Genomic DNA, 10072 nt, shown 5'->3' with positions numbered 1-10072 from the left:
GCTGGTTTGGGGCTACCCGATGAGGACCGGGTAGAAATCTGAGAGCTACACAGACATCCATCTTTTGCAGGGTGCAGTCGCTGAAAGCACATCTGGAGAATTTCCTGAAATCTCAACTTTGGGTTTCTGAGCCAGATCCTGCTTGCCTGGGTGGTCAGGTAGGACACCTCTTGCTAAGAAATATGGCCTGGGAAGCAAGAAGTGTACACCTGCTGGCCAGTAATCCAGATTCTTCATAACATTGTCACATGGGTTGTTAGACATTATCTAACAACAATTCCGGGCCACTTTTATAGCTTCCCAGAAAGTCAAGCAGATGGCTCGAGGGAGCAGCGCTAAATGAACCATGAAAGTGAATGATTAGAGCTGAGATTTACAGAGTGGCGAGTGGCCTGAAGTTTATCATTCATCGTGATTTAGAATAACTGACGTATAACCACACGAAATAGCCGACTAAAGAGAACAGACGATTGATTTCAGTGACTGGAAATTTTGGTAATTCACTTGGCCTCTGGTGACTGCTGCAACCTGGAGTGAAAAAGAATATACAAGCGACCGCCAGGAGGCGCCCAACAAGCGGGACGCTCCGCAGCACTGATGCGGCGCACAGGGCCAGCGCGCACCCAGCCGGACTGCACTAGGCCGCCTCAGCTCGCGTTTTGTGGTCCCTGGTGTGCAAGGGGGTCCGCCTCAGAGCTGCAGAAAGCGTGGCCTGGCAGCCACCACCCTGGCCGCAGGAGAGGCAGCTGCAGGAAAGAGGACAAACACTCTCCACACAAAGCCTGGGCCTCTGCATGCAGTGGAGAGAGGAGTCTGGAGGTAGCGCCTAAAGGAAGAGTGGACAGGACTTAGTCTCGTGTCGTTTATGTCACTGGATGGAGTCACTAGGCACACATCCAGTCCTGATCACAGTGGGACAAGGGAAAAGAAGTCCAAGATTTTAGGGTCAGGTCATTTTTAATACATACAGGACTCGAGGCATCTATCTTAATCCATTTTGGGTTGTTATGGTAACATATCTGAAGCTGGGTAATTTGCAAAGGGTTTATTTAATAGCTTACAGTTGCGGAGGTCCAAGAGCATAGTCCCGGCCCCTGCCCAGCTCTGAACTGGGCCTTATGGTGAGATGGCAGGCAGAAGGTGCCACAGAGCTCACGTTCAGGGGTAGAGAAGGGCCAGGCTCCACTTTCCACAACAGCCTCCTCTCGCAAGAGCTGATCTGGTGCCAGCAGACCTGATCTCCTCCCAGTAGAGAGCATTAACGCTTTCAGAGGGTGACATTTGCCGGACCTCCTTGCCTTCTTTAAACTTGTACGTCTTTCTGTTTTACTTCTGCGGTTGATGTCAACTACGTACTGACGTGGTTCACATACCCCTCTTTATTAATCCACTGAGACCTGATGTGTGACTGGCAGGTGGTGCAGCCTTCCAGCCGCCAAGTGCCCTGAGAAGAATGTGTGTCCTGTTGTGCAGAATACTATGTGCACATCTATTAGGTCAGATTAGTTCACTGCGGTGCTCAGGTGCTGTTCCCTTGTTCCCCCTCTGCTCTGGTGGTTCTATGCATTAGTTTCAAAAATTTTATTGTACTAGTACATGTTTGTGGTACATTTATTACAGATAGTCGGGACATGTACAAAACACATCTTATTTCTTTTCATGTCTTCTTTCTTTTCCTTTCTTCCCCATCTCTAGTCCACTTCCCATTTGCCAAAGAGCTATCTTCCTATTTTCTATTATTTATTGTGGTCTTTGATTTATTTATACTCTGGGTTTCTCATATAAGAGCAACTATGTAGTTTTTAAGCTTGTGTGTCTGATTTATTTCATTTAACATTATGGTCACAAGGTTCATCTATTTTCCTACAAATGACTCAAGTTTATCCTTATTTATAGCAGAGTAGTACTCCAATGTGTATAAGTACCCTTTTTTATTTCGAAGAGAAGAAAACCAAGCAAAACAAAACAGAACAAAGCTAATCAAAACAAACCAGTGTGACACAGGACTTCAAAACAATACGAAATCAACAATGGTTACCATAATGCCTCTTGTTGTCTTAAAAATCGCCATATATATCCTCAGACAGTAAAAAATCAAACAAAACAGAACAGAATAGAACCAATAAAAATGAAACAATGCATGCAATAAAGGACCTCAAAAGAGGACAATAGTAAATCCAAAATGGCTACCATAATATATCTTACCATCCTTGAAATAGCTGCCCATGCCATCAGATATAACAAAATCAAACAAAACAAAACAGAATAAAACCCAACCCAACAAAACAATGAAAATGATACAGGACTTCAAAACAAGACAATAAGGAATTAACAATGGTTATCAGCCTCATAAGGAGATCCCCCATAGATGCCATGCTGAGTACCATGATCCTCCGAACAGGTGATCAGACCACCAGCCCTACACCTGCAAAGTCAGTGAAACATCAAACACCATAAGTATCAAATTTTATTTCACCTCAATAGCTATCATTGCAACCTGTGTTTCTCCAGATCAGCCGGTTGCTTAGGGCTGGGTTGGGAGGAGCTGGCTCAAAGGGCTGGGGCCTGGCTGCCCCGCCCCCAGCAGTGCCGATCCATGCATGGCCCTGGTTCACAGGGAGGGCTTGTTTCTTGTTGACTTCTTGTTTTTGTCTCCCTAAATATTCATTATTGAAAGTGGGATATGAAGGCCTCCAACCATTATTGTAGAATTAAGGGTTTCTTCCTTCAGGTCTCTTGTTTCTTGCTAGTAACATGGTATGATTACATGCCTAAATATTTATAATTTTATATTTTCTTGTGGTAGTAAAGCTTTTATTCACACACATGTCTTTTTCTCTTAATTTTTTTTTAATTTAAGGTCCATTTCATTTGACATTAGTATAGTGACATCTCTGTTTTGGTTAGTTTGCGTGAAATATGTTTTTCTACCCTTTCACTTTCAAACTACTTGTGTCTGCATTTAAAATTAATCCCTTGAAAAAAATTAATCTCTTGTAAAGATTACTCTCTTGTAGATGGCATGTGGTGGGATTATGTTTATTTCCATTCTATGAATCTCTTTTAATTGGATATTTTAATTCACTTACTCTTAAAGTAATTAGGATGAGTAAGATGACAGAATAGAAATTCTAACCACCCATGGATGATAATAACTTTGCAGAAGCCACAAAGACCATCTAGGAGGTTCTAGTCTCCTATTAGAACAAAAATGAAAACAAAAATCCAAGGGTCAGGTGTACTGATAAGGTAAAATGAGCAGGTTCACTTTCCCTGCACCACCACGCCCTAAGGGTGGCACAGCTTGATGCTAAGAGATGCTCCTGGCCCAAGATCTCTCCCGTGGGGAAGCTGAGAGGGACATGGGTTTCTCAGCCTTGTAGAATGTTGGGCTCAGGTTTCTCAGCCTTGTAGAATGTTGTCCAGGAAGCCCATTTCTGTCTCCACCTACATGTAATATGGAAGGAATCAGCACAGTGAATATCTGAGATAGCCAGGAGCAGCTGCAAAGGGCCAGAGAATCTAGCAACCGACACTCAGCTCTCAGCTAACCGCAGATCCTGCTGACTGCTCAGGGTCTCCCCCAAGAGGTCTGCTGATGAGCCCTGCATGATGACTAGGTTGAAGCCACCACTGACTTACCAGTGCGTGTCCCCAGCACTCTGCACGCCACCCATGGGCACCGCCTATGGCCACATAGTTCTCTGTAGAAGGTGCAATCTTAACAGCTGGACCAAATATTTCATAAAAATATATCTGTTTTAAAACTGTAGTGAATGTAGGGCTGGGGATTTAGCTCAGTGGCATAAGCGCCTGCCTTGCAAGTGTGTGGTCGTGAGTTCAATCCCTGGTACTGACAAAAAAGAAAAAGACAAAAAAAAAAAAAAAAACAAAAAAACAAACTATAGTGAATGCTTAAATTAAAACATTTTATTATAGTAAAAGACGCATTGCCATTAGTTCCCCTCAAAATACACCTCACTTTGAGTGTCCTTTACTCTATTATTCTTTTTTTTTTTTTTTTTTTTTTGGTACTGGGGGTCAAACTCACGACCTCAGGCAGGTGCTTACGCCACTAAGCTAAACCCCTGGCCTCATATCCCATTATTTTTGCCACTTCTCTTTCATAAGTATCTGCAGCTGTTGTGGCTGCCTCAATGTCCTGAATCAAGTCGACCTTTTACCTTTCATGTTCATTTTGACTTTGAAGAAGAGCTGGAAGTTACATGGTGCCATATCCAGTGAATAAAGTAGATAAGAACACACAATAATGTTTTTACAAGCCTGCCTTTCTTTTCAGTGGCACCTGGCAGCAATATGCACACCGAACCCTTTAGTATTTCTTGTTAATCAGGTCTAATAGCAATAAGTTTCTTCAGCTTTTGTTTACCTGGGAATGTCTTCATTTCTCCACTTCTGAAGAACAGTTTTGCTAGGCTTGATTGGTGGTGGTTTTTTTTTTTTTTTTTCACATTAAGTGCTATTATCCCAGTGCTTTGTGGACTTCAAGCTTCCTGCTGAGATATCCAATGATAATCTTGTAGGAGCCTCCTCATATGTGATGAGTCACTTTGCTCTTGCTGCTTTCAAGATTCTCTGTACTTAATGCCACTGAATCGTACTCCTAAAAGTGGTAAAAAAAAAATCTGTCAAATAAACTGTATCATATAAGAATGTTTTACACACATTATATTCTAGAAAGCATTCTCAGAGATTGTGCTATTTTTGGTAACTCACCCACCTACTTTTGGTAAACACAGAGTTTAAACAAATATCAACAAAATACTACACGCACCGCATAATGTTCAACAAAGTCTTTAACAGACATAATAATATGCTTTGTTACTTATGCATCAACCTCTGTTAAACACAGGTTTAAAATATATCCCAAAAGTATGTACTACATGGACCACACATAGTTAAATACAGTGTTTCACTGAGATAACACTAGGACCTAAGTAGATCTGTAAACTACGCACTGTAAACTAACAGGTATCACTGAAAAATATGCTACAGCAGATACACAAAGGTAAACACAGAATTTCCCAAGGTTAACATTATGCTAAGGCAAACTTATATCTCGCTCTGTTAAACACAGGGTTTAAACATAGAACACCAAAGGATGCAGTACCCACCCCACCCACTGTAAAAAACAGGGTTCACAAAAAATTATGTTGTTATTCACAAACATACTCCTAATAAACACAGAAATTAAATATGTTACAGAGGACTGTATTAGATGAAGAATGCTGAACATATTGATTCCCAGAGACAGCACATGGCCTCTTCACTAATGTACCTAGGGCTGTTAATCTAAACATATATCACAGAATGCAGAAACTAGCCTTGTACTTCTTTTTATTGGTACACATTTGCATGTGTGAATAACTGCACACATTCCTTGTGTGCAGTTGGTATGTGTATATAACACACCTTAATTCTTTTTTTCATTCCATTCTCACCCATCTCTTGATCCTCTTCCCATTTTGGGTTTCTTATATAAGAGAAACCATGCGATATTTAAGTGTGTGTGTCTGAGTTTTTTCACTTAATATTACGGTCTCACAATTCATTCATCTTCTTATAAATGACTCAAGTTTATCCTTATGGAAGAGTAGTACTCCACTGTGTATAAATATCATATTTTCTTTAATTCACATAACCAGCTTCATACTGTACTTCTAAACACAGCGCTTTACAGATATAAGCATTATTCTCAGTTAATCATGCACTCCAGTGTATCTCTGTTAAACAGGCAAGGATCACCGGTTTAAGGCCAGGCTGGTCTACATAATGAAACCCTGTTTGAAACGGAGAGAGGCAGCAAGGAGGGGGAGTGGGGAAAGAGAAAGACAGAGACAGAGAAAGGCAGAGACAGGATCAATGAACAATAAACCATACATTATATGCACATTGCTAAACACAGTGGTTCATACAGTAACAAGACATTTACTCATGAACCCAGTCCTCTTAACAGATTATCCATGTATATCTGACATAATAACAAAAGGTAACTTTTTTATGCAACCTTCTCTTGACTATCATGTGACATTTCATGTAATACAGTGACAAAATATGATTTTTGCCTTCACATTCCCATTAGCCCTCATATTATATCACTTTTTTTCCTCGTGCTGGGGATCGAATCCAGGGCCTTGTGCATGTGAGGCAAGAGCTCTACCACCGAGTCACACCCCCTGTACCACTTTTCATATAACATCATAATGCAACTCAGTTCTGCGCTGCCCTCTCTGCTGCTACCATGTGACACCGTATGTGACAAAGTGACCTAATATGAGGAATGACTGCATTTTCTGTCTCATTTGCAGTATGATATCTCGTATGGCACTGTGACTAACATAGACCCAAGTCAGGACGCATCACCTCTCAGTTGTATGACTTAATATATTGCTCAGTGGCAGTACATTTCTTAGGTCTTTTCTTTCATATTATATGTCATATAGGGTGAAGACACAAATCTGACACACTTAAAGCCACTATGCCTTGTATAACAGCTGAGGGTGGTAACATTCCTTATTCCTAATATATTATTATTATCTCAGTCAGTCTAATAGATCATATAGCATTTGAGGGCAAGATTGTGGCCCTGAAACAGTATGTTACAATGTCACAGATGATGTCACTGTAGCTTATCATATGTTTCATCACTGGACTGTCATATGTGACAAAGAGAAAAAAAATCCAACTCACCTGCTTTCCTGCTGCTGGCTTTCTGAAGGGATGCTATACAACAGTGATGCAATAAGACACAACTTAGTTCTCTATTCTCCTCTGGGTCACTGTATGATGTTAGACGTGGTATCACGACATACTGTGACTTGACTTCATCCTTTCTCGTGGCTATCATATGGTGTTTTCCATGAACGGTGACACGACAGAGGTCTGTGTCCCCACTGGGTCTCCCCATAAATGACATGGTGCCATGATGAACCTCAGGTCTTCCTTCTGTTTCCCAGCTGTCAAAGGATACCATGTTACTTAGCAGATATATCAGTTGCTATACCTCCTTTTTATTTGCTCATAGTTTTTGGAGATTTCACCCAAGATTGGGTAGACGTATTGCACTCGAGACTCCAAGTGATGATGGTAGGAGGTATACAGAAGAACAAACTGCTGCCCTAATTACCAGAAAATATTATTAAGCAAGATCCTGAACCCTTGGGGAACACATTCAAAGCATTTCCCTGCTACAGCAGAGGGTTTTCGTAGATGACAACAGTATTTCAATAAAAAAAACTACTGCCTCAGCTAGGTGTAGAGGCCTGAATAGAACAAAAGACAGAAAGGAGGAATTCGCCTTATTTTTCTGTTTCACTGCTCAAGTTGGACCTCTCATCTCTTTGACATCTTACTTTGTCATGTTCTGCCCTGCTCAGGCTTGGATTTACACCAGGGTGCCCTGGCTTTGGGCCGAGAGAGTGGTGTGAAGAGCAGAGAAACACAGGCCTGGGAAATTGGTCAAGGTATCCTGTCTCCATCCCTGACTGTTCATGATGAACTCTAGGGTTAATCAGAATCTGTAAATGTGTAGCCCACACGTGGGCTGATAGAGAATCTCCTCTTGGGGAACCGCTGGTGTCACAGCCAGGCCCACATGGTCATAAATTCTCTTTTTCTGTTTTAGCTGCAAGTCATTTTCCTTGGCCTGAGAATTTATTGGCCAGTGGATGAAGAGTTTCCCAAAAGCTATCTCTGGACCCAATAGAATCTTAATTGTCCTTAACAGTCTGGTGGTGCCAACTGAAAAAACTCATCAATCTGCCTAATTACTATTAATGAACTGAACTTCTCCCCACAGTCATATATTGAAGTCCTAATGCCTGGTACTTCAGACTTTTTGGGGGGGTTGGGTGTGGGATTGAGACAGGGTCTTGCTATGCAGTTCCAGCTGGCCTTGAACTCATTATGTAGCCCAGTCTGTCCTCAAACTCATAGTGACCCTCCTGCCTCAGCCTCCCCAATGCTAGGATTACAAGTGTGCACCATCATGCCTGGCTGGATATAAGATCTTTATAGAGGTATTTAAGTTAAAATAAAATCATTAGGATAGGCCCTTAACCCACTCTGTAATTGTTGTCCTTATACACACAGGATGATCTTGTGAAGATAGAAAAGATGGCCATCTAGATGTCAAGGAAATGCTTCAGAAGAAACCAACCTTGGGACACTTTGATCTTGGATTTCCAGTATTCAGAAGAGTGAGAAAATATTCCCATTAAGACGCTCAGTCTGTGTTATGCTGTTATGGTGGCCTGAACAGACTAATCCAGTGACCAGCTAAGCTCATTGTCTGGGTGTTGTTTTCCATTATGGACCTTGGCTGGGAGCTGGGCATTCTGACACTACTAGTAGTTCCAGCTATTCAGGAAGCTGAGGCAAAGTGATGACAAGTTCCAAGCAATTCTGGGGAACTATTAAGCAAGATCCTGTATCAAAATAAGAAATAATAATAAAAGAGGCTAGTGATGCAGCTTAATGGTAACAGCATGTGTAGAATGAGGGAGATCCTGGTTCCAATTCTGAGTATCATAGAAAAAAGTGAATGAATAAACCCAGGCTGGGGTTGTAGTGGCCCTGGGATGATACAGCGGCTTTTCCTATTGTCAATGGACTCTTATCCGGGAATAGAAACCCATCTGATGAGGCCACTGTGGACATGAAGATCCTTTGCAACAGGCCCTGGCTGGTCTTTACAAGGCCTTCGACCATGCTCATCTCCTGGGCACAGCAGTCATGACCAGGCTGCCTTGGAGCATGGGGTCGGTCATCAGGCAACCGACTGATGTCCACTCATCCAGCACATTGTAGAGCTCACCAAACAGGGGATCAGGCCCTAGCCCTCGAGGCCTTTCCCCAAGCCTATCAATATCTTCTCTCCTCTCCTGAAAGCTCTAAGTGTGGGACTCAAGAAATCTCTATATGACTAACTGCCCACTCCCTTATCAAGAGAAATATCACCTTTTCAGGGGTGCAGAGAGCGAGCAGCACCATGGAAGATACTTCTCAGCTTCACGGGATCCTCCTTGCTTTACCTCTAACTCATTTGTGTGGCTCACGGTGGTGGTGGTAGTGCTCTTTCTCTGGGACAACAGTAAGGGCCCACTTGGCCCCTCATCACCAAACATGTAAGTAACTAGGTCCATGACCACCTCCAGGGCTCTGCTCTGGCCCAGCTAGTTTCCTGCAGGGTCTCACTTACCCTTAGTCCACACCATCTAGGCTGTGCTCCCAGCCCCATAGTTAAAGAATGCCTTGTGAAACCCAGGTCTGATGGCAAATCTGACCCAGTCTGTGGCTTCGAACCTTCAGAGCCCTCTACTGCTCTCAGGACAAAACTCTAGGAGTCTCTGTAAAGCTCAGCCTTTTACCACTCTCACATCCTTTCAGCCCATCCAGCTGGTCCTGACTATAGAGAGGGCTTTTACAGTACCATTCTTTCTACCAGAAGTCCTCCCATGGATGACTGCTTTGGCACCAGCCAACCCCTCAAGGCTGGGACCGTCGGTGGCCAACAGCACTGTAGCTGAGAAAAGTGGACTCCGTGTTCAGACTGGGGGTGGGCAGCACCAGGCGATCACGGGAGTTTCAGGTGAAGACTCAGTCTTCCTGTCGCGGTCCGACAGCTCTAGAGTCCTTTATCAGTCTTACTCTCAGCCCAGGGTGAGTGATGAAGACAGATCTCAGATTCACCCACTGCTTGGCCTCAGTGCACGAAACCAAGATGCCTGAGACTGTGGTCCTTCACCTCCTCTTCCGTGGGACGGCAGGCGAAGAAAGAAAACAGTACGCGTGTTCCAAGGCAGGGACGGACTCTGCGAGAGGTACGGAAATAGCAAACTACAGCGATGGAGTTTCGCGTCTAAAACCTTGAGGACCAAAGTGGCCGGATTACGGATGGAGCATGGCGAAGCACTTAGGAGACTCCACGGAGGGGCGGGGGAAGCCTCAATCCTGACAGCGCAAGGGGCGGGGCATGGCTGACGTAGAGCACGTCGCGCCCAAATCTGACGTAGATGGCAGGCGGAGTCTTGATGTGGACGGCGTAAGGGGC

The 10072-nt window shown here is 43.4% G+C and overlaps 1 long non-coding RNA gene across 5 annotated transcripts; it reads right to left on the bottom strand.

Moving 5' to 3' along the window:
* Positions 1-1799: 1799 nt before the first annotated feature.
* Positions 1800-10061, bottom strand: LOC101788991 (uncharacterized). Of its 5 annotated transcripts, none has more exons than XR_010039767.1 (4): positions 9221-10015; positions 8180-8447; positions 6712-6977; positions 1800-4624 (listed from the first exon to the last, which is right to left on the bottom strand). It is a non-coding gene; the product is annotated as an uncharacterized LOC101788991 (long non-coding RNA). The 5 variants fall into 5 exon arrangements; XR_010039768.1 differs by lacking the exon at positions 8180-8447 and having other exon boundaries at positions 1800-3853; positions 4391-4624; positions 9221-10007; XR_010039766.1 differs by having other exon boundaries at positions 6712-8447; positions 9221-10061.
* Between the last annotated feature and the right edge of the window lie 11 nt (positions 10062-10072).

The sequence above is a fragment of the Cavia porcellus genome, unplaced genomic scaffold, assembly GCF_034190915.1.
Source record: "Cavia porcellus strain 051 isolate PalLab524CR breed Dunkin Hartley unplaced genomic scaffold, mCavPor4.1 scaffold_16, whole genome shotgun sequence".
Lineage (NCBI taxonomy): Eukaryota > Metazoa > Chordata > Mammalia > Rodentia > Caviidae > Cavia > Cavia porcellus.
This window is presented reverse-complemented; position numbering and strand designations above follow the sequence as displayed.